We start from the raw sequence: 26026 nt of genomic DNA, 5'->3' as shown, positions 1-26026 counted from the left end.
CAAAGAACCTTATAATGATGAACGAAACCAATACCACAATTTTCTCTAGCAGACTTGGCACTGATCGAGGGCGATTTGGGCAGGTCGGCAGCTCCACAACATGTGGGCATCACGAGAAAAGCTACAATATTGCTCATCATTGCTAGTTAATTTTGCAGTGCTGCCTCCACACCATTCTTCAAGCACTGCAACGAAATTATCAAACAGAAACTTCACGCTGAACTCAGGAGGTGGATCAACAATTGAAACTGAGTCAATGATTAGTAAAATAAGGGAGACAATGTTTTGGTAACTCACAATCATCCTGAAGCCTAAATGTTCATCGACACAACAGATCGAACTACTACTACGTACCATGAGAATGCAATCCAACACACATGCGTGCACACACACACAGATAGAGACACACAGACATAGACACACACGCACGCGCATGCACACACACCTGTTGGCTGAAGATAGTCAGTTTTAGAACTTGCAAGGGAAAATGAAATTAAGGATTATATATACAGTCAAGAGGAATATTAGGACCGGCATCTGACACTTATTCCTAAGGTATTACACAATGTGTGACAGGGAAATTGTTAAGGAAGATTCATCCACGCACATGGCAGCAAGAAAGAACTACTGAAAAAAGGACGCATGCATTCTTTCCAGAATTAACACATACGGACAAGTGGTGAATCACTCAACAATACATCACAATAGATTAACCCAACTACAAATGACTAGCTTGCATGTGCAGAACTAGATAGCACATTGAGATATGCAAGCACGAAACAGAAATACTTAGAATTATGAACTGAATTAGAATTATTTTAGCCTCCGGCAAGGTCACTGACCGTGGTGTGGTGTTATCCAGTCGTGAAGTACGACCACAATGGCTAACACTAGGTAGCGTAGATCACAGCCATGATTTCCGGCAAAGAATCGACCATCGCACAAAGGCCATGTCACCACAAAGCACCAGAGAGGGCACGGGTAGAGGAGCAAAGTGCCTTACCAAACGGTCGATGTCGAAGGCAAGGTAGCCGAGGCGGAGCAGCACTGTCGAGACAGTGCAGCGGCGGATACGGAGACGCAGGGTAGATGGCCTATGCAGGAGTCGCACCGGCGACCCATGGCGGCTAGGGTTCCTGTACCGGCATGTGCAGGATAGCAGAGGTCGTCGCGGTGGCGGAGGATCGTAGGAGAGAACTGGGAGGGGCAGCCGGTATGGTGAGATAAATAGAGGGAGAGCGCCAGAGCTTGCCGAAATCGGTGGTGCCATGCGGCACCTTGGTCATGGAGCTCAGGTGAGAGGGGAATCAGGGGACATTGTGGAGGTGCGGGAGGTTAGATTTTTTCTAGGGAGAGAGGAGGTTAGCGCTAAGTAGGAGAGGTGGGATAAGTACGGGATGTGGGGGTTGAAACAAACAATGCATATTTCCATATTGTTGGTAGATATGCGTTGGTATAGGTAGGTTTTTGTTGTAGTGCCTGTTCAAATATAGGTCATATTCGAACCAAAGAGAACATAGCTATCGATACCCACTTTGATCGGCATAGCCAACACCACTAAGGGCTATATGATTGTATTCGAATCTTAGCTTAACCTCTTTGGGACGGTTTACTGATCGTATTCGAATCAGAAGCCTCAAAAATTTTATCTATTTTTATACAATCACAAGTATTTGAGTTGTCACAAATATCTTATGTGCCGGCTTTTACAGAGTTGAGTTATCAACTTCACTGTCCGGGTCACATAAACCGGCGGAATCATTCAAAGGATCATAGGGATCTTGTGATCTACTTGTGTGCAGGATAAGAGTACATTTGGGTGGTTACCCTCCCTGGCTTTTGACGTTAAGTCGCCAGGGCGTATGTTGTTTAAACTCTGTACAGGATTTGCAGAACTATGACTTATATAAATGCTTTAGTCCAAGCTCATCACTGAAATTGGTGTCTTAAAAGGGTTATCAATTATTGATTTTCTCAAGGGTTATAGGCCACCGGGTTACAATGAATACGCATTAAGTCGTCATTGGCCAAGAGCCACCAGGTATTTAAACTCTGGATTTACTTGTCAACCGATGAGGTATTTACATCTTTAATAGCCAAAACTGGCTGGATTTTCATGATGATATTGAATGATTGAGGTTTTCATACCGGATTATATTGCTCAAATCTTAAATAGCCAACATGGCTGGATTTCTATTATGATTATCAATGACCAGTGTTATGATGGAGGTTTTCAAAGTCGCTTCAGCGCAATGGCTATTATTTTATCAATGGATATGATTTATTCTACAATGAAAGGAATAGTCCCGAGTCGCTGCAGGCTTACGACCCGGCACTTGAGGGCTACATTATTCAAATAGAGATTACATCGAATATACAAGTCCCATGTCACTGCCAGCATGCACCATGGCACTTGGGGGCTAATGCAAAGTCAATTTTTGCTCAACTTATTGAAGACCCGACTCATCACATTTTAAAAGAGCCGGACCTTGGGGGCTACCAATTGCTCCTGTCAACAATTCAAGGTACACAAATTTTCATTTATTATTGAAGAAATCCACTGCTCAGTTGGTAAAGCACAAAGCTCTCAACCTTGTGGATGTGGGTTCACGCCCCATGATGGGGGTTACATTATATGATGTTCTTTTCAAAGAAGTATATATAAAGTACCAGCTCAATATTATCTTACTGAGTCGGCCCTTGGGGGCTACACGTTGCTGTTCAAATCTACATAATCATATTTATAAAGTCCCTGCTTATTATTGCATAATGACCCGGCCCTTGGAAGCTACACTGGTTGAAGTTTTTATGAGCATAAGGCAATTACAAGTCCCAGGTTGCTGCAAGCATGACAACCCGGAACTTGGGGCCTACCTATGTGGAATATTCAGTTTATGACTAATGATTGAGATGAACAAACCGGTTTTGTTCTTTGGTTGCAACACTTATATTGGAGCAAGTCTTAAGCTATCACTATATTCTCCTCTTAAGACTTGGGGGCTACAGGTATTATGCATATATAAGGAGGAACATCTTCAAATTTTCAGTTTTGAGCAAATCAGGAAGATCAATTACACGACCCGGTGTCAACAACAATTATGACTCGACATCACCAGTCTTTTATAACCCGGAGTTTTTGGGTAATGATAAACCGGCAAGTTTTATATCTTCAAGCCGGCTGAATATCAGATGAGTATTTGAAGACCAAAATTATTTAACCCGGCGCCTTGGAAGCCGACTCAAGTGGATTATTCTTCACAATATTTTTCTGTGAGAAACCAACATCATCAAATTGATTGTGAAGCTGGTCTATTGACCTGGATTTTCTAGAAGAAGGAAATGACAAGGACTTAAGGATGTTCAGGTGCCGGTTTACAAGAATTCTTAACCCGGAGCACAACCTGTCAAATTTGTTCTTGTGTTTATTTTGCAGCATAAGTTTACCATGGATAAATCCAAGCTAAACTTGGGGGCTAATGTCGGGGATATACCCCGTGGTGTAACCCGGCCGGAAGTATAACCCGGCCGGACTTGGCGACTTACTAATGACCCGCCCTGACTGCACGACTCATTAAGTGACCCACCCGAGCCTGGCCACTTATCGGTGACCTAGCAAGCGGATCAGAGGAGTAACAAGACCCGGGGGCCCAGGAGGCTCAAGGCCCAGAAGGCCGACTTACGTTATGGTAGGCCGGTTTAAGAGGAAGGGCGAGAGGAATATCTCCCTTCCAAGGAATCAAGACCGGGACTTGTATCCGGCTTGTAGTAGAAGATAGGCTAGTCCAATCCTATTTGGACTCCACATGTAACCCGCCCCTCTAACTTATATAAGGAGGGGCAGGGCTCCCCAAAGAGGGACAAGCAACAAGAAACAATATCTAGGGCTAGACACAAGGAGGAGAGCCGGCTTACGGCGACTCCCTCAGGATCATAATGAGACCTAGCCACAAACAACATGTAGGGTTGTTACCGGATGATGTTTCCCGGGGCCCGAAGCTGTCTAAACCCTTGTCTTGTGTTGCGTCTCTCGATTCCGCTCAACCCCTCTCAAGCTACCACATAGATGCGTTGGCCTCGCGACTAAGTCCTCACACTAAAGACATCTGACGTGTTAATTCCACGACAATCCTCGTCCTTTATTTATTAATTTGTATATGGGTCCAAATTTGTTTCATGACATGTGGGCCCCTTGGTGTGTAGTTTGTAGCACTTTGATTTGTGAGCCGAAATTTGTTCCATTCCAAGTGGACTATCGGTGTGTAGTTTTGTAGCTTATTTATAATAATTAAAGAGAACAACATAGTTTTTTCAATAATACCATGGTGCGACGTTAAAGGTGAGAAAGGACGTGCGAGAGAGCGATGACCAAGCCAGAGGGAAATCAACTAGGGGAGTTGCATGGGTTGCAACGGCGTTTGGAGTAGTTGTGGGCCGAATGCTACAAAAATGTAATGTAAACCGACCGGAATAAATGCCTACACAAATTAATCCAAGGTTGGAGTGCTCCTCGTAATGTAAATAGCTCCGGCTTTGCGAGGGATGGAGAGGTAGTAGCTTCAACGCGTGGAAGATACGGTATGAGAAAGCGAGGTCAATCGAGAGACATATAGATAGAGAGACAAAGTGAGTGTGGTCCAACATTCATTGAACAAATATATATGCTCCGGAGAGATATTATCCGATTGAGCTTTTGGTAAGGGTGAGGGCTGTAAGATAGAGCTTGAGAGATGATCCAGTCACAGACGTGTAGATATATTTTGTGCGTGTGAGGAAGCAAGGTCAACCGATCACATAGGGTCGCCGTGCGATCGAAAGAGTGAGACGGTTTGGAGAGAGTGACCTAGATAGATGATGTGCGTGAGAGAGTATACAATGTGAATAGGTCGAATTGGGCTCAAACATGGTGATATGTCGTTTTTGTCCGAGAAAGAGCGAGGTAAATCGAGACACACACACACACACAGAGAGAGAGAGAGAGAGATTGAGTGAGCGTGGCTCACCATGAGGTCGAAAGAGTGGCAGCGGCTTGGATGGAGTGACCTAGATAGAAAATCTACATGAGAGTATAGAGTGTGTCGATCGAGGCCAGAACAGGGAGATATATCATTTGTGTGTGAAAGAAAACGAGGTTAAACGAGACTCGGATAAAGAGAGCGAGATTGAGAGAGTGTGGCCCGCCGTGCAGAAGAAAGAGTGAGACAGTCTCGAGGGAGTGACCTAGATATACAACGTGCGTTCTAATGCATGAGAGGTTGGGGGGATAGATAGGCAATGCATGTATTTAGCGCGAGAGGGTGAGAGGGAGAGGGGGGAGAGAGAGAGAGCTCGGCATGGGGTGCAATGGCGGGTGTGTGAGGTAAGTACATTTGGTAACAGGAGTGGAAAAGGGGGTTGTGTAGTTGAGAGACTTAGAGATCGAAACATGGAGGGAAAGAATGAACGTGTGTTGGAAACTGATAGCTTGCTAAGGTGGTTAGGAGAGGAAGATTGACCGATACACGAAGTATGTAGCGTTTGTGCGTGGGGGGGACTAAAAACAACATTTGAATGTACATAGTACGAGACTTAATATCGATGTTTCAACTCGGTATACATTGTAAGATTTGAACCGGGGACCAGACATACGGGTAATTATTTCGAATTTGTGCCATACTAAGTTTCGAAAAGTTGACATTGGCTTAATTTGTTGTGCTATTTTGTAGGTCATATGTTTCAATCCATCCAAAAGTTTTCTCACTACCATGGTGTTCATCATATACAATGAATTTGTATTAAAAAAGTAGCTTGGATACAGTGAAATGCGAAATCCACGTTAGAATTGGAGATCTCTACGTGACACACACTCCAATTCAAATAACTAACTACATGACACACACTCTAATTCAAATAACTAATTATGTGACACACTCTAATCCACGTTAGCGTGGGTACCGTTTTGATTTTTTTTCAAATAACTCCTCATTAATTAATTTATAGTACTCCCTATGTTCACTTTTATAAGACCTTGAAGACATTGCAGACAATGTGCAAAACAGTTCATTTTAAGTTGTCTGAAATGACTTACAAAAGTGAACGGATGGAGTATCTCATTTCGAATGACTAATTATTGCAAGGAAAACACGGGCATGGTAATACATACAGATTCGTTTGCAAATGAAAGAAGATTCGTTTGCATTCTCAAATGCAGGCGCACCGGGTAGACCAGGGTCGTGTCGGGGTGGACGCTGCCTTGGTGCCTTAAAGGCAACAACCCTTGGGTGACTGACATGTGGGCCAGCCACCTGTTGGGCCCACATGTCATGGACACAAAGGCAGGTGCCTTAAGGCACCGAAGCGTAGTCCTGTCGGGGTGATCGCGTGTGTCGGACGGACGCGTAGCACCCAGCCACTCCGGCTTTGCGAGGGATGGAGAGGTAGTAGCTTCAACGCGTGGAAGATACGGTATGAGAAAACAAGGTCAATCGAGAGACATATAGATAGAGAGACAAAGTGAGTGTGGTCCAACATTCATTGAACAAATATATATGCTCCAGAGAGATATTATCCGATTGAGCTTTTGGTAAGGTTGAGGGCTGTAAGATAGAGCTTGAGAGATGATCTAGTCACAGACGTGTAGATATATTCTGTGCATGGGAGGAAGCAAGGTCAACCGATCACATAGGGTCGCCGTGCGATCGAAAGAGTGAGACGGTTTGGAGAGAGTGACCTAGATAGATGATGTGCGTGAGAGAGTATACAATGTGAATAGGTCGAATTGGGCTCAAACATGGTGATATGTCGTTTTTGTCTGAGAAAGAGCGAGGTAAATCGAGACATACACACACACACACACACACAGAGAGAGAGAGAGATTGAGTGAGCGTGGCCCACCATGAGGTCGAAAGAGTGGCGGTGGCTTGGTTGGAGTGACCTAGATAGACAATCTACATGAGAGTATAGAGTGTGTCGATCGAGGCTCGAACAGGGAGATATATCATTTGTGTGTGAAAGAAAACGAGGTTAAACGAGACACAGATAAAGAGAGCGAGATTGAGAGAGTGTGGCCCGCCGTGCAGAAGAAAGAGTGAGACAGTCTCGAGGGAGTGACCTAGATATACAACGTGTGTTCGTGTGCACGAGAGGTTGGGGGGATAGATAGGCAATGCATGTATTTAGCGCGAGAGGGTGAGAGGGAGAGGGGGGGGAGAGAGAGAGAGCTCGGCATGGGGTGCAATGGCGGGTGTGTGAGGTAAATACATTTGGTAACAGGAGTGGAAAAGGGGGTTGTGTAGTTGAGAGACTTAGAGATCGAAACATGGAGAGAAAGAATGAACGTGTGTTGGAAACCGATAGCTTGCTAAGGTGGTTAGGACAGGAAGATTGACCGATACAGGAAGTATGTAGCGTTTGTGCGTGGGGGGACTAAAAACAACATTTGAATGTACATAGTACGAGACTTAATATCGATGTTTCAACTCGGTGTACATTGTAAGATTTGAACCGGGGACCAGACATACGGGTAATTATTTCGAATTTGTGCCATACTAAGTTTCGAAAAGTTGACATTGGCTCAATTTGTTGTGCTATTTTGTAGGTCATATGTTTGAATCCATCCAAAAGTTTTCTCACTACCATGGTGTTCATCATATACAATGAATTTGTATTAAAAAGTAGCGTGGATACAGTGAAATGCGAAATCCACGTTAGAATTGGAGATCGCTACGTGACACACACTCCAATTCAAATAACTAACTACATGACACACACTCTAATTCAAATAACTAATTATGTGACACACTCTAATCCACGTTAGCGTGGGTACCGTTTTGATTTTTTTTCAAATAACTCCTCATTAATTAATTTATAGTACTCCCTATGTTCACTTTTATAAGACCTTGAAGACATTGCAGACAATGTGCAAAACAGTTCATTTTAAGTTGTCTGAAATGACTTACAAAAGTGAACGGATGGAGTATCTCGTTTCGAATGACAAATTATTGCAAGGAAAACACGGGCATGGTAATACATACAGATTCGTTTGCAAATGAAAGAATATTCGTTTGCATTCTCAAATGCAGGCGCACCAGGTAGACCAGGGTCGTGTCGGGGTGGACGCTGCCTTGGTGCCTTAAAGGCAACAACCCTTGGGTGACAGACATGTGGGCCAGCCACCTGTTGGGCCCACATGTCATGGACACAAAGGCAGGTGCCTTAAGGCACCGAAGCGTAGTCCTGTCGGGGTGGTCGCGTGTGTCGGACGGACGCGTAGCACCCAGCCACTCCGGCTTTGCGAGGGATGGAGAGGTAGTAGCTTCAACGCGTGGAAGATACGGTATGACAAAGCAAGGTCAATCGAGAGACATATAGATAGAGAGACAAAGTGAGTGTGGTCCAACATTCATTGAACAAATATATATGCTCCGGAGAGATATTATCCGATTGAGCTTTTGGTAAGGTTGAGGGCTGTAAGATAGAGCTTGAGAGATGATCTAGTCACAGACGTGTAGATATATTTTGTGCGTGGGAGGAAGCAAGGTCAACCGATCACATAGGGTCGCCGTGCGATCGAAAGAGTGAGACGGTTTGGAGAGAGTGACCTAGATAGATGATGTGCGTGAGAGAGTATACAATGTGAATAGGTCGAATTGGGCTCAAACATGGTGATATGTCGTTTTTGTCCGAGAAAGAGCGAGGTAAATCGAGACACACACACACACACAGAGAGAGAGAGAGAGATTGAGTGAGCGTGGCCCACCATGAGGTCGAAAGAGTGGCAGCGGCTTGGATGGAGTGACCTAGATAGACAATCTACATGAGAGTATAGAGTGTGTCGATCGAGGCTCGAACAGGGAGATATATCATTTGTGTGTGAAAGAAAACGAGGTTAAACGAGACTCAGATAAAGAGAGCGAGATTGAGAGAGTGTGGCCCGCCGTGCAGAAGAAAGAGTGAGACAGTCTCGAGGGAGTGACCTAGATATACAACGTGCGTTCGTGTGCACGAGAGGTTGGGGGGATAGATAGGCAATGCATGTATTTAGTGCGAGAGGGTGAGAGGGAGAGGGGGGGAGAGAGAGAGAGCTCGGCATGGGGTGCAATGGCGGGTGTGTGAGGTAAATACATTTGGTAACATGAGTGGAAAAAGGGGTTGTGTAGTTGAGAGACATAGAGATCGAAATATGGAGAGAAAGAATGAACGTGTGTTGGAAACCGATAGCTTGCTAAGGTGGTTAGGAGAGGAAGATTGACCGATACAGGAAGTATGTAGCGTTTGTGCATGGGGGGGGACTAAAAACAACATTTGAATGTATATAGTATGAGACTTAATATCGATGTTTCAACTCGGTGTACATTGTAAGATTTGAACCGAGGACCAGACATACGGGTAATTATTTCGAATTTGTGCATACTAAGTTTCGAAACGTTGACATTGGCTCAATTTGTTGTGCTATTTTGTAGGTCATATGTTTGAGTCCATCCAAAAGTTTTCTCACTACCATGGTGTTCATCATATACAATGAATTTCTATTAAAAAAGTAGCGTGGATACTGTTAAATGCGAAATCCACGTTAGAATTGGAGATCGCTACGTGACACACACTCCAATTCAAATAACTAACTACATGACACACACTCTAATTCAAATAACTAATTATGTGATACACTCTAATCCATGTTAGCGTGGGTACCGTTTTGATTTTTTTCAAATAACTCCTCATTAATTAATTTATAGTACTCCTTATGTTCACTTTTATAAGACCTTGAAGACATTGCAGACAATGTGCAAAACAGTTCATTTTAAGTTGTCTGAAATGACTTACAAAAGTGAACGGATGGAGTATCTTGTTTCGAATGACTAATTATTGCAAGGAAAACACGGGCATGGTAATACATACAGATTCGTTTGCAAATGAAAGAAGATTCGTTTGCATTCTCAAATGCAGGCGCACCGGGCAGACCAGGGTCGTGTCGGGGTGGACGCTGCCTCGGTGCCTTAAAGGCAATAGCCCTTGGGTGACTGACATGTGGGCCAGCCACCTGTTGGGCCCACATGTCATGGACACAAAGGCAGGTGCCTTAAGGCACCGAAGCGTAGTCCTGTCGGGGTGGTCGCGTGTGTCGGACGGACGCGTAGCACCCAGCCACCCACCCCCCGCCCCCCCCCAAAAGAACAACGACAATATAAGTTCGCGCTTCCACATTTCAGACTGAAATATCTAGCGGCCCCAATTCCAGCCCTGCAAAATCTCTCTTCTCCACCGTCCCCTTCCGCACCCAGATTGCTCAAATCCCTAATTTGCCGCCATCCCTCGAATCGCCCCTCGTCTTGTCTCTTTCCCCACCGTTCCCCGCCTCTGTGCCGGACGACGAAGACGATGGTCGCGCTACACCACCGCACCGGAGCTACCTCGTCTACACCCTCGTCCGCCGCACTGGGTGGTCCACCGACAACGTCAGCCGCCGCAACCGACGTGCCTCACAGACGCCGTCTCCCAGCTCACCGGAGCTACTTCACCGAGCACATCATCGCACCTCCGCCCCGAGGTCGTTGGGGCTTCACCAATGGTCTGGTCCACCGCATCGTAGCGCTCCGCTGCCACTCAAGATCTGCATCCATGCGCGGCCAGCCAATGCCAGCGCATCACCCTCAATGGCTCTGAAGTGACTCGCACTCTAGCTAGGCGAGCTTGCCCAAACTCCGGCCCGAACTAGGTATCCACACATCACTCCCTTATGCACTGTTCCGACGATGTTTAGATATCCTTTCACTGCTCTCTTAGCTTACACGCCTATGCAACTCTGACTTTAACTCTTATTTCTTCTGGAGATATCATCTGAACAAGAAAATCCATTTTTTAGCGAAGCATGACGGGGCTACGGGATCTGGTACACATCCTGCACACACGTATAACCTTGTAAGTATATGTCCTCTAGTACAACATCAAGGTCGATTCCTCTTATTTGATCAACCATTCGCCGTGTCAAAAACGCAGAGGGGGATGCAAGGAGCACAAGGCCTGCAAATCCAAGCAAGTGGTAACATGGACTTGTACATGGAACATCCCAAGCGCAAGCAGAGCTGCAGCGAGCCTGTACAACGAGCTAGCGTAAGTCCCTGCATTTCATTTAATTCGTACTAGCATTCATGTATGATTTGTGTGTAGTGGCTGATCCATGAATTCTAGTTACCAGGGGCGAACATTTAACTTAAAAAATACGAAGGCACTTGCACTCCGGAAATCAACATAACTTGAGAAATGTCAAGCTACATGCACTTTCAAAACCAGCTAATGATCCAAAGTAGTTCAGATTATAAACACTAAATGATGAAATCACCAAAAAACACAAAATGCAACATGGTGTACAAGGACTAAAAACATGGTCTGTACCTGCCTGAATTATTCGTTCTCTGGCTGAAAATATCGAAGTGTAATTGCACGTATAACCAGTGCGCAAACTGCATATCAATATATCTACACGTATGCCAATAGTTTCAAACAACAAATTAGATCATTATTAGAAAAGTATGTATGCTATGTTGTCATGATACGGGGACTTTCTGGTAGATGGCCTCGACGTTTCCTCAAGCTATGAAAATGCACTATAATTTGCTTGTCATCAATGCCTACAAATATCTGTCTCTCTCAACATAGTAGATCATCATTAGACACTAAATCCTTCAATGAGCTTGCAAAATGTTTGCATTAGATCCCTCATTAGACACTATATGTTCATCACCAGGAGCATGTAAAATGTTTGCATCAAATCCTTCATTAGCAGTCTGTTCATTAGACACTTCAGGCTCAAGAACAACATGAGCTTGTATGTTTGCACTGGAGACTTGATTAGATACATCAGAATCAGTCAGTTCAGTATTGATTGGGGGAGTTATAAAATAAGTAGAAATTGGTTTCATTTTCTCATAGATTCCCTACATACAAGCAATTTTACAACACCATCAGGTTTAACTATTGGCCAGAAATTGAAGAGTTGAATTAGATATAATCAGGGATGTGATGTACCTGCTTGTTGCGCATGCTACTCTTGCAAGCTGCGACTGTCCATTTGCGCAAGCTCGATGCCATGCCCGTGCTGCCGCCGCTGCCTCCCACGCAGGCTACACCCAGGGTTGGATCTTAATCTTCTTGTCCTTCCGTTCGCTTGAAGCCCGGTGACCGCCCTCCAACGAGGGCGCGAGGAAGTGCTATGTCGGTTTGTCCAGCGGCGGCTAGGTTAGGAGTGAACCAGACTGGAGGCTGGAGCGAATGAATTGGGATTTTTCCTGCTGTCGATCGGTATGGGAGGCGCTCGTTTGGGCCGCGAGCCTGCTATAGGGCCTGCCTTGCACTTATGTTATTGGGCCATCCAAATTGAAACATTTTTCTTCATTTTTTACATTGCCTGCTCGTGCGTTGGGACGAGCAAAACTAGCATGGGCCAACCTGGACGACTCAAACTAGGTGCACACTTTCCAGCCACCTGAGGCGGCCGCCCATACCATCCCCTATGGTGGCATCGCCCCTTTTTGCGTGTATGATTGGATAGTGAAAAATATTCCAGTGGCACTTTTGATTTACCCATAGAATGGTTGAATTACTTGTTTCTATGAACTGAGTTCGCCAATAATGTGAAGGATGCCAGTCTTTTCATCCTATTGTAGATTGCTTAGATCTCGATATGCCAAAAGTAATCGCATGAAATATACAGTAGAAGTCAATGTGATGTGTTTGGCTACAACTAGTCTGACTACACGTCCTCATATAACATATCAAGGACGCACCATCTTACCAGATTAACCATTCGACTTACCCACGCAGTGTGGGAAGAAAGAAGTATTGGGACTGCGTATCCAAGCAATTGATGCCATGGACTCCTTTGTACAATCTTGTAAGTGAAAAAGAAGTTGTAGTGTGCCTGTACAAATAACTAGCGTAAGTTCAGTTACCTGCTTCTCGGAATTTTAGTTAGCCACTTATTGCAAAATTGTTCAATTACGTTGCTTGGCTTAATTTAGTTTGCTACTGATTACATAATGGCACAGCCTGTTAATCATATTGTAGACTGCGCCTATCTATGTGTTTGATACTTACTGTTAAGAATTACCTTTTTGCCTTAACTTAAATATCTACTTGTTTGTTTAACTACTTTGCTGCTGCAATAACGGGTTACAATGATGTTAATAACTACTCCCTCCGTCCCATAATATATGACGTTTTTTGACACTAGCATAGTGTTAAAAACGTCTTACATTATGGGACGGAGGGAGTACTTTTCAGCATCCAATTAAAACTCTTTAATTCCTTGTTTGTTTAACTGGTTTGCTGTTATAACTCCCAGTTGAGTTGTTTTGCTAACTTCAACTTTTCTGAATCCAATCGGAACTTTAGTGGCAAAACAAGTTAGCCCAAGATCAAAGAGTTAGGTCCCCATGGACGTTGCATCATCCCACAGCAGTGGCACCGACCCAATCGTGCATTATGAATTGCCAACTGCTGATGCTCTAGAGGCTAAACTAGTGGTAGAAAGAGATTCTGCTTCTGCACTTAGAGATGAAGTTGACATGTTGAGGAAGCAAACAACACAATCACAAGTAGTACTCAAGACAACCATTAAATATTTGGTGGATTTGAAAACGAAGCAAGCTGAGACTGACCAGATTGTTAAGGTCCTGAAGAAAAAAAGGAAATTAAATTCCTACTTGGTAAATGTCACATCCCTAGCTTCTGGCTTTGTACTAGGCTAGCCCTACTTGGTAAATTTCTCAGAAGTTGAAATGGGGATGTCCAAACCCTAGCATTAAATCAACTCAACTAGGATGGATTAAAATCTTTTTCAATAAACCCAAAATGTCCCTAAGAAAAGTTCATGATTTCTGGTTAAGGTGGAAACCTCTGCCAAAAATGATGAATATATTCTTAGATCATTTTTGGATTTTTGAATTAAATCATATTGTATTTGAGTTTGGGCATTTAAATACTATAAATAATTTAATTGCTCAAATAATTCTGAAACTAAATGTGGGTCACTGGAATAATCCAGAGAGAGTCCACAAATTATTTCAGGAGTTTACAAAATGGTTTAGCATTATTACTAAATCAAAACAGAGAAACAAAATAGAAAAACAGAAAGAAAAACTGAAAGGAGAAAGGAACCCACCTGGCCCACCTGGCGGCCCACGTGGCCGGCTAGCCCACTTACCTCCTCGCTCGTCGTCTTCCTCCTGCCAGTAGGCAGGAGCGAACACGCGCGCACCCGCGCAGCTCTCCACCTCCTGCTTCGCGCTGGAGGCCGCCCCTTTGCCCTAATCGGCACCACGGAGACGCCCAGCACCTTCGCCCTCACTTCCCCAACTCTCTGGTGCCTCTCCCCTCTCCCCCTGGACCTCTTCCCCTCCTCTACTCTCTCCGTGCGGCACCACCGAACACACCCGCCGCCGCCGACGAGCTACACCATGGCCACAGCCACCCCCTCGCTCCCTCTCCGCATCCATGAGCTCTGAACCGACCCCGTGGAGCTACACACCCGACGTACGCGACCAGAGGAGGCCCCAGTCGACCGGAGCATCGTCGTCTTCATCTTCGGTGCCCGGAGATCGCCGCCGTCAATTCGCCGTCGCAGAAGCTTCCCTGAGCCCTCCGAGCTTCTCTTCCGACCCCTTGTGAGCTCCTGCACCTTCCCATATGCTCACCTCCCCTCCGTTTCTCTCCGCTAGCTCGATTCCGCCGGAGCCGAGAGCTCATCGCCGCCGGCTATGATGCCGCCGTCGTTTTAGCCACTATAGCTCATGCCTGAGCGCGTCAACGCGTTCGGTGCCTTCCCAGGAGCACACGGCTCCCACCAGCTCCTCCTCTCGAGCACCCTAACACCGAGCCCAAACTAACCTGAGCCGCTGCCGCCGCCGAACCTCGTCGCCGGCCACCCTTCCGACGACTCCAGCACCAACCGCCACGACCCCTAGATGCGCTGAACTGCCAGCTTTCCAACGGGACCGACTGCGCCATGAACAGCCCCCTGTATGTAAAACCCGAGCCTCTCTGGCGAGCCACCGCCGCGGAATGTGGTCGCCGGCGAGTAACCCCGGTGGCCGCTGACATGGCGCCACCATTAGTCACTAATGACCCTACTAATTGAAACCCTGACCCACTTACATATGGGCCCCATGCCCTTAATTAACCATAGTTTAATTTTTGTTTAGTTTTAACTAATCACAGTGGCCCACGCGTCAGCACTGACCTTGCTGACGTGGCCATTGGCCGATCCCACCTGCCAGTGACCCGGGGCAGCACTTTTTCACTGACCAGTGGGACCCACTGGTCATATTTGACCCGGCTGACCTCTGTTGACCTGCTGACATCAGAGTGATGTCATGCTGACGCAATATGTATTTTCTGGATTTAATCTTATTCAGGAAATTCCAGAAAATAGTAAAAACTTCTAAAAATCATAGAAATTCAACCGTAACTCCAAATTAAATAATTTATATATGAAAAATGATCATAAAAATCCAATCTATCCATATGTACCATTTTCATGCATGTTAGAACAACTTATGACTACTGTTTAGGACAATTCAATTAAATGCCATTTAAATAACCACATGTGGAGTTTGAATTTGAATCTTGGATTCAAACCAACTTCATTTAATCTGGTTTTAGTTGAATTAGCACAAACCACAGCATATTGCCATGTCACATTCATGCATCCTATTGTTGCATTGCATTGATTGTGTTTCTTCTTTGTTTGTCGATGCTTGTCCCCTCTTAGTAGACGTGTACCGACGATGTGATCGATGACACCGATGAAGAACTATACTATCTTCAGAAGTGCCAGGCAAGCAAAACCCCTTGTTCATTCCGATACAATCCCACTCTCTCGCTCCTGCTCTCTTTTACTGCATTAGGACAACAATGATTCAACTGTTACATGCTGCGGTAGTTGAACCCCTTTCCTCTGCATGACCTGTCATTGCCACAGTAAATAGATGAAACCCACTAACATGAGTAGGAGTTGTTTGAGCCCTAATGTGCCTACTCATTCATGCTTGTTTTTCATGCCTGCTACTACTTAGAATTGAGTCAGGTCTGATTCATCGGGGGTGAATTGGAGGTGTGTGAACAGGTCCTACCGTGTGTGAGCTAAGTGTGTGAACACGCTTTGGTAAAGGTAGCGGTGAGAGGCCATGTAGGAGTACATTGTGGGTTGTCTCATTGAAACCGTCCTCAGGAACTGAGTTCTGTGTTTGTGATCCATGAACAGCTACTACCACAGATTGGGTTCCGGTAACTCGGCCCCTCTCAGCTTATTAATCAACTTGATCTTTGTCCAGGAGTTGCAACTAGTTTCTGGTGTTTGTAGGTAGTGTTAGTACTCTACCAAGTGGCACCCAGTACAGGTGGGCTTGGGACAGACTAGGCACAGTGGCACGGTGTACCATGTGGCACCCGGATGGTGGGCTTGGGAACCCTGCTCACATCATTTGGGGCCGTGAGCGACACCCCGGTCGGATCTCCTTGTGGATGGAACCCGAATAGGCGATAAACCTGGACGAGAGACTTGTGTGGTTAGTCAGGTCGTGGCCGACACCCTCGCTGGGCTTCCGCTTGAAGGTTGCCGAGTACATGTCATGTAAACGGCGGTAAGTGGTGAGAGCGTGTGTGAAGAAGTACACCCCTACAGGGTTAATATGATCTATTCGAATAGCCGTGTCCGCGGTAAAGGACTTCTGGGTTGCATGTACAGTTCATAGCCAAGTGAAAGTGGATACTCTAAAATACGTATGATAAGTGTGAGTGCTATGGATGGCGTTCTCGTAGGGAGACGGGAGCGGATCCATAGTGGTGTATTGATATGGTGAATATGTGGACTCGTGTGCGCCACATTAAAAGAGTTACTTGCAGTCGTAGTTCAGGATAGCCACCGAGTCAAAGCTGGCTTGCTGCAGTTAAACCCCACCATCCCCTTGTTAATAATGATGCATATGTAGTTAGATCTGATGTAAGTCTTGCTGGGTACATTTGTACTCACGTTGCTTAATTTATGCTTTTGCAGAGAGACTTCAGTCTCGCTAGTAGTTCCACGTGGACTTCGACGTTTAGCTTGTTACCTCAGCTACGATCTTGTGCCCTCGGCAGGATCTAGTAGACAGTCAGGCTTCTCAGCCTTTTTCATTTGTAGATGTCTGTACTCAGACATGTTAAGCTTCAGCTTGTGCTTGACTTGTGTGCTCTGAATGGTGGGTCATGTGACCCATGTTTGTAATATCTCGCTCCTCAGAGCCTATTGAATAAATACTTGAGTCGTAGAGTCATGTTGTGATGCCATGTTGTATTTGCACATATCGAGCATATTGTGTGTATGTTATTGAAATGCTTGGTATGTGTGGGATCTGACTATCTAGTGGTTATCCTTGGTAGCCTCTCTTACCGGGAAATGTCTCCTAGTGCTTCCACCGAGCCTTGGTAGGTTGCTACTACTCCGGAACACTTAGGCTGGCCGGCATGTGTCCTTCTTCGTTCCTGTGTCTGTCCCTTCGGGTAAATGTCACGCGGTGTCTACCGGAGTCCTATTAGCCTGCTACAGCCCGGTTGACCGGAGTCCTGCTAGCCCAGTTGCTACAGCCCGGATTCACTCGCTGATGACTGACACGTTCATTGCTGGGTCATGTATGCATGTCCCTGTAAGTTAGTGCCACTTTGGGTTCACGACTAGCCATGTCAGCCCGGGTTCTTTGTCATATGGATGCTAGCGGCACTATCATATACGTGAGCCAAAAGGCGCAAACGGTCCCGGGCCAGGTAAGGTGGCACCCGTGGGAATACCGTGCATGAGGCCGCAAAATGATATGATGTGTTACATGCTAGATCGGTGTGACTTAGGATCGGGGTCCTGACAGCTTTGGTATCAGAGCTTGACTGCCTGTAGGATTACCAAGCAAAATCGGTCGAAGTTGAGTCTAGAAATGCTTTAGTTATACATAGGGGAATTGATTGTGGGTGGGAACGTAAGGCTCTTTTTACTCCTTTACCTTATGCCCTTCTGATCTGAGTCATCATATCTTTCCTACGGGGTTAAGGAACTAGGCTATCTCTTCTTTCTATCAGGATCACGTGTTACTAATCCGTAGACCTATAGGATTGATGGTTCTAAGCTTGAGTTCAGTTCCTACTATCTTCTTGTATGTTCATAGTTGATCTCAGAACCTTGATATTATGATCATCGAGTGGTTATGCCACCATCTTTCTAGCATGTCTCCAATCTTTTTGAGCATTTACAGTCGTTATGCTGTCCGAGTCATCCCAGGTTTCTAAACAGTCTGATGCATTTGCAAATCCCTTCTTTCTGTTCCCGATGATTTTGGGCCAATTTAACCACACTAAAAGGTGAGGTGAGGTACTGTATTGCCTTGACATATATGTTGGAGCTATTATTATGACCCTAGATGTCTAGAGTATCTCCTAGTAATCTAGCCATGTTCTGTGTCCCAGTGTGATGATTCTGGCCATCATTCTCGAAAGCATCCCGTGATGCCACATAGTTAGTAGGCATTCTACTCCTGGGTTTCTGAACCCGAGACTCACACTACTTACTTCATGTTGATAGTGATTGCTAGTTCCTTTAGGTTATTAGTAACCTTGTGATAGTCCTCGAGGTCCATGGTATACCGTTCTTCCAAATACCATGAACTGCGTATGGCAGAAGTTCTTGAACCAAGAGATCACAACAAGAGTGCTCTCGATGAGTTCCCCATTCTATATTGCGACCCTGCCAAACCTACCTCCCTGCATGGGTTATCCGAAAGAAATGTTGAGCTTTGCTCGACATTCTAATCCATGCGTCCACAACTCACAAAATCATATGTTCTGTTGGGTTGTCCCCCTTTAGTTGTCTTCTGACTTCGTCTATCAATTGATAGTCAAGAGTATGTGTGCATTCGTTCATCGATGCCATTACTCTTGTGGTTCGTCAAGCCATTCTATGGCGGAATGACTAGGAGAAACAAACTCCAGTACCTCTTCCATATCCGGGATTGGGTCAAAGTAGTTGTATTCCGCAGATCAAAATGCCAATCCAGCTTTTGATTCTGTTCGACCCTGAAGTATTACCCCCTTTATGTCAGGATTTTTATGAGAATTGCACCAATGCTTTTGAATTATTGAAGTAGTGATACTTATCGCCACCATTTTTCATTTCTCGGTTTCCGTGTTGTTGCAACCGGAATGCCGATAGGTTAACTATGATGTGTGAAATCAATACTCCTAGCAACCTTGTTGCTTGGTAGATAATGGACAATAATTTCATTCTTAGCGTGTGGGTCCTTGTATCATCACCCTAAGGTTGATTGTGCTACCTAGTCCTTATTTTCTGGAGCACTCTTCGATTGATGAGTTAGGATTTGGTCAAATCCTCGCTCATTGTTCATATTGTCTTGCCCTGAAAAGAAAGATTGTTCTCGAGCTTAGTAACATATCGGTGATTCGTGATTTTCCGAATATCTTCTCGGAAGTATCGCCAGGTTGTCACCTGATCGCTTTTTTGAGTTTGTGATCAAGTTGGTTTCTTGTAAACCACCCCCTTCTCCAAGGATCTGTGTTGGATACCCTGAGCTAGTTGGTTAAGCTAAATAACAACTTGGAGAGTTGGAAGATAAAAGCTAGTCTAACCTAGTTCATTTCCAAAGGGATATCTTGTGTTTGTGTGTTTGTTGTAGAAAGATGATTTCTTCATCGATTGGTCCTCCTGATCAGTTGTTGAACCTATTGTCTTATCAAAACTTTGATTTGAGTGTGGGCTATCCTCAAACCAAGTCAGAACCAACGATGTTCGTAATGTTGTCTTACTCGTGGTTGATCACTCGAGCATACACCATTACATCTTTTGGTCTGACCAATACTATCACATTGTTCACATAATGGTGGAAATTCAGTGATATGGAAATTCTGATGAGTTGCTGTTGAGCCCATCTGCAGCATTTTGTCTCCTCCATCATCCATGTTCAACATCAAGCTAGTGTTGGAAACTTTATAAGCATTATCTTCATGACCCGTTCGTGAAGCATATGTTTGGACGAAGGAAGTGAGTCCCTATAATTCATGTGCACTTTATGAAAGTCTCCGCCATGAATTTGAGAAGGCTTGTTTTTACCTCCTCTGGAATCATTCCAAGTCAGTCATGCACTTGCGAAGTACTCTATGGTTTGGTAGGTTGGCCGCCTCCATTCTATATGTGTTTCCTAGCACACCAAGCCACTAACTGATTTGTTCAAGGAGAAGGAGTTCCTTCATAAGAGCTAATCCGGACTTATGAATGAACTTCGATATCCTCGATGATGGTTCCCTACCGAAACTCGGTAGTGTTTTATTGTAAGACTACCATGTGATCATGTTTTGTCCGGGACAACGTGTTCACATGTGTGTAGCAGAACCAGCTCATGTTTTGGAGCTTGCTATCGTAGTTCATTTCCCGAGAATCTTGCAACGTCATCTCTTCGATTTGTGTTGCAAACTTTCATTTTTCTTTCTAGACTTGATGAGTCTGGATTATCCTGTCACCAACCAGATCTGAATCTCAGGCAGATATGATGGTTGGAACATTTCTCAAGAACTATAATATTGGTCTCTCGATAACCGGTAAAGTGGATGTCGTGGCCAACACACCCAGCCGGAAGACCTATTATTGTAGTATCTTGATTGAAGAAGTTGGCCACCTCCCCATAAGGTTCTCGCGGGATTTACCTCTGTAGTTATTCCTTATGGATTCTTGAGCTCCCGAAGTCCGACCTGTTACTTGATGTTCTAGATACCAAACCATTTCAATGAATAGGTTACACTATCGCATCAAGGAGAACATTAGAAGCGGAGTGCTAAATGTCTCTCGGTCGATCATCCAGATTTGGTTTCCTTGGCCCCGCCAAGGTGAAATCTGAGACGGTGTTATCTTCCTTTGCATCTGCATCTCTTCTGCTGGTATTCATCATGGTAGTACGTTGTGTTGCCAGGATCCTTGATACGGATATTAGTAAAACCTTGATGGATATGGAAATGCTCGAGTTCTTGAGAGCACGCACAAGCACTAGGTGTTATCACCGGCACTAACTAGGATCGCTCCCAGTTTTCCTCGGTTATGCTATAACCTTTCAAATAGTGGACTCACTCTCTACTGTTGAGCTTCTCCCCAGTTACTAAAATCATCCCTTGTGTTGTTTTCAACAAGGTAATCCACATCATCCATTCTAATCCGGGTATGCCATTCTACCGAACTCCTCCAAATGATCGATTGTGATTTGCCTTAAGCTGGTATAAAGAGTTTCAATGATATCTGAATCAAAGGTAATTCTTTTTGCCACTTAAGGTATGATTCCACGAGTCACCTCCTCTAAGATGTCTTGTTAAGGTATCATGGCAACTCAACTCCTCGCTACGTTGACAACCGTTCACCACCCTCTTAAGTGTGGAATTGTTGTCTACCTAGTGAACCCTGGTCATCTGTTTCACCCCATCCCTTTGGATGTGTGTTTCGCGTCCCAGCTCGAGAGTTGTGCTATGTCTTACTCCGTGAGTTGATCATGAGTTGTTCGACCTTTGATAAGATCGATCCCACTAGAGTTTTCTTTTCCCTCTCATTGTCATGTCAGTTGGAGTTCTCGGGGCAAGACATCGAGACAATGATGGTGATCGAGTCAACGTTCTTTGAAGTGCCACCTGGATCATGAAGATTATGTTAGTTTGTGATCCCCCTTCATCTTACCCTACGCTTGAATCTCGGGACGAGATTCTTGTTTAGTAGGGGTGAGTTGTCACATCCCTAGCTTCCGGCTTTGCACTAGGCTAGCCCTTCATGTGTGCATCATGTTTAAAATTCTCAGAAGTTGAAATGGGGATGTCCAAACCCTAGCATTAAATCAACTCAACTAGGATGGATTAAAATCTTTTCCAATAAACCCAAAATGTCCCTAAGAAAATTTCATGATTTCTGGTTAAGGTGGAAACCTCTACCAAAAATGATGAATATATTCTTAGATCATTTTTGGATTTTTGAATTAAATCATATTGTATTTGAGTTTGGGCATTTAAATACTATAAATAATTTAATTGCTCAAATAATTCTGAAACTAAATGTGCGTCACTAGAATAATCCAGAGAGAGTCCACAAATTATTTCAGGAGTTTACAAAATGGTTTAGCATTATTACTAAATCAAAACAGAGAAACAAAATAGAAAAACAGAAAGAAAAACTGAAAGGAGAAAGGAACCCACCTGGCCCACCTGGCGGCCCACGTGGCCGGCCCAGCCCACTTACCTCCTCGCTCGTCGTCTTCCTCCTGCCAGTAGGCAGGAGCGAACACGCGCGCACCCGCACAGCTCTCCACCTCCTGCTTCACGCTGGAGGCCGCCCCTTCGTCCTAATCAGCGCCACGGAGACGCCCAGCACCTTCGCCCTCACTTCCCCAACTCTCTGGTGCCTCTCCCCTCTCCCCCTGGACCTCTTCCCCTCCTCTACTCTCTCCGCGCGGCACCACCGAACACACCCGCCGCCACCGACGAGCTACGCCATGGCCACAGCCACCCCCTCGCTCCCTCTCTGCATCCATGAGCTCTGACCCGACCCCGTGGAGCTACACACCCGACGTACGCGACCAGAGGAGGCCCCAATCGACCGGAGCATCATCGTCTTCATCTTCGGCGCCCGGAGATCGCTGCCGTCAATTCGACGTTGCAGAAGCTTCCCCGAGCCCTCCGAGCTTCTCTTCCGACCCCTTGTGAGCTCCTGCACCTTCCCATATACTCACCTCCCCTCCGTTTCTCTCCGCTAGCTCGATTCCGCCGGAGCCGAGAGCTCATCGCCGCCGGCTATGATGCCGCCGTCGTTTTAGCCACTATAGCTTGCGCCTGAGCGCGTAAACGCGTTCGGTGCCTTCCCAGGAGCACACGGCTCCCACCAGCTCCTCCTCCCGAGCACCCTAACACCGAGCCCAAACTAACCCAAGCCGCTGCCGCCGCCGAACCTCGTCGCCGGCCACCCTTCCGACGACTCCAGCACCAACCGCCACCACCCCTAGATGCGCTGCACTGCCAGCTTTCCAACGGGACCGACTGCGCCACGAACAGCCCCCTGTATGTGAAACCCGAGCCACTCTGGTGAGCCACCGCCGCGGAATGTGGTCGCCGGCAAGTAACCTTGGTGGCCGCTGACGTGGCGCCACCATTAGTCACTAATGACCCTACTAATTGAAACCCTGACCCACTTACATATGGGCCCCATGCCCTTAATTAACCATAATTTAATTTTTGTTTAGTTTTAACTAATCACAATGGCCCACGCGTCAGCACTGACCTTGCTGACGTGGCCATTGGCCGACCCCACCTGCCAGTGACCCGGGGCAGCACTGTTTCACTGACCAGTGGGACCCACTGGTCATATTTGACCCGGCTGACCTCTGTTGACCTGCTGACATCCGAGTGATGTCATGATGACACAATATGTATTTTCTGGATTTAATCTTATTCAGGAAATTCCAGAAAATAGTAAAAACTTCTAAAAATCATAGAAATTCAACCGTAACTCCAAATTAAATAATTTATATATGAAAAATGATCATAAAAATCCAATCTATCCATCTGTACCATTTTCATGCATGTTAGAACAACTTATGACTACTGTTTAGGACAATTCAATTAAATGGCATTTAAATAACCACATATGGAGTTTGAATTTGAATCTTGGATTCAAACCAACTTCATTTAATCTGGTTTTAGTTGCATTAGCACAAACCACAGCATATTGCCATGTCACATTCATGCATCATATTGTTGCATTGCATTGATCGTGTTTCTTCTTTGTTTGTTGGTGCTTGTCCCCTCTCAGTAGACGTGTACCAACGATGTGATCGATGACACCGATGAAGAACTATACTATCTTCAGAAGTGCCAGGCAAGCAAAACCCCCTTGTTCATTCCGATACAATCCCACTCTCTCGCCCCTGCTCTCTTTTACTGCATTAGGACAACAACGATTCAACTGTAACATCCTGCGGTAGTTGAACCCCTTTCCTCTGCATGACCTGTCATTGCCACAGTAAATAGATGAAACCCACTAGCATGAGTAGGAGTTGTTTGAGCCCTGATGTGCCTACTCATTCATGCTTGTTTGTCATGCCTGCTACTACTTAGAGTTGAGTCAGGTCTGATTCATCGGGGGTGAATTGGAGGTGTGTGAACAGGTCCTACCGTGTGTGAGCTAAGTGTGTGAACACGATTTGGTAAAGGTAGCGGTGAGAGGCCATGTAGGAGTACATGGTGGGTTGTCTCATTGAAACCGTCCTCAGGAACTGAGTTCTGTGTTTGTGATCCATGAACAGCTACTACCACAAATTGGGTTCCGGTAACTCGGCCCCTCTCGGCTTATTAATCAACTTGATCTCTGTCCAGGAGTTGCAACTAGTTTCTGGTGTTTGTAGGTAGTGTTAGTAGTCTACCAAGTGGCACCCGGTACAGGTGGGCTTGGGACAGACTAGGCACAGTGGCACGCTGTACCAAGTGGCACCCGGATGGTGGTCTTGGGAACCATGCTCACATCGTTTGGGGCCGTGAGCGACACCCCGGCCGGATCTCCTTGCGGATGGAACCCGAATAGACAATAAACCTGTACGAGAGACTTGTGTGGTTAGTCAGGTCGTGGCCGACACCCTCGCTGGGCTTCCACTTGAAGGTTGCCGAGTACATGTCGCGTAAACGGCGGTAAGTGGTGAGAGCGTGTGTGAAGAAGTACACCCCTGCAGGGTTAATATGATCTATTCGAATAGCCGTGTCCGCGGTAAAGGACTTCTGGGTTGCGTGTACAGTTCATAGACAAGTGAAAGTGGATACTCTAAAATACACAAGATGAGTGTGAGTGCTATGGATGGCGTTCTCGTAGGGAGACGGGAGCGGATCCATAGTGGTGTATTGATATGGTGAATATGTGGACTCGTGTGCGCCACCTCAAAAGAGTTACTTGTAGTCGTAGTTCAGGATAGCCACCGACTCAAAGCTAGCTTGCTGCAGTTAAACCCCACCATCCCCTTGTTGATAATGATGCATATGTAGTTAGGTCTGATGTAAATCTTGCTGGGTACATTTGTACTCACGTTGCTTAATTTATGTTTTTGCAGAGAGACTTCAGTCTCGCTAGTAGTTCCGCCTGGACTTCGATGTTTAGCTTGTTACCTCAGCTACGATCTTGTGCCCTCAGCAGGATCTAGTAGACAATCAGGCTTCTCAGCCTTTTTCATTTGTAGATGTCTGTACTCAAACATGTTAAGCTTCCGCTTGTGCTTGACTTGTGTGCTCTGAATGGTGGGTCATGAGACCCATGTTTGTAATATCTCGCTCCTTGGAGCCTATTGAATAAATACTTGAGTCGTAGAGTCATGTTGTGATGCCATGTTGTATTTGCACATATCGAGTATATTGTGTGTATGTTATTGAAATGCTTGGTATGTGTGGGATCTGACTATCTAGTTGTTATCCTTGGTAGAGTCTCTTACCGGGAAATGTCTCCTAGTGCTTCCACCGAGCCTTGGTAGCTTGCTACTGCTCCAGAACACTTAGGCTGGCCGGCATGTGTCCTTCTTCGTTCCTGTGTCTGTCCCTTCGGGGAAATGTCACGCGGTGTCTACCGGAGTCCTGTTAGCCTGCTACAGCCCGGTTGACCGGAGTCCTGCTAGCCCAGTTGCTACAGCCCGGATTCACTCGCTGATGACTGACACGTTCGTTGCTGGGTCATGTATGCATGTCCCTGTAAGTTAGTGCCACTTTGGGTTCACGACTATCCATGTCAGCCCAGGTTCTTTGTCATATGGATGCTAGCGGCACTATCATATACGTGAGCCAAAAGACGCAAACGGTCCCGGGCCAGGTAAGGTGGCACCCGTGGGAATACCGTGCGTGAGGCCGCAAAATGATATGATGTGTTACATGCTAGATCGGTGTGACTTAGGATCGTGGTCCTGACAGTAAATCATGGTGAAATGTTCTTTCCATAGTTGAATAACCTTTGTTGTCTGTTCATGTA

This window comes from Triticum dicoccoides, chromosome 7B (assembly GCF_002162155.2).
Source record: "Triticum dicoccoides isolate Atlit2015 ecotype Zavitan chromosome 7B, WEW_v2.0, whole genome shotgun sequence".
NCBI classification, from domain to species: domain Eukaryota; kingdom Viridiplantae; phylum Streptophyta; class Magnoliopsida; order Poales; family Poaceae; genus Triticum; species Triticum dicoccoides.
The sequence above is the reverse complement of the archived record's forward strand: the minus strand, read 5'-3'. Positions refer to the sequence as shown.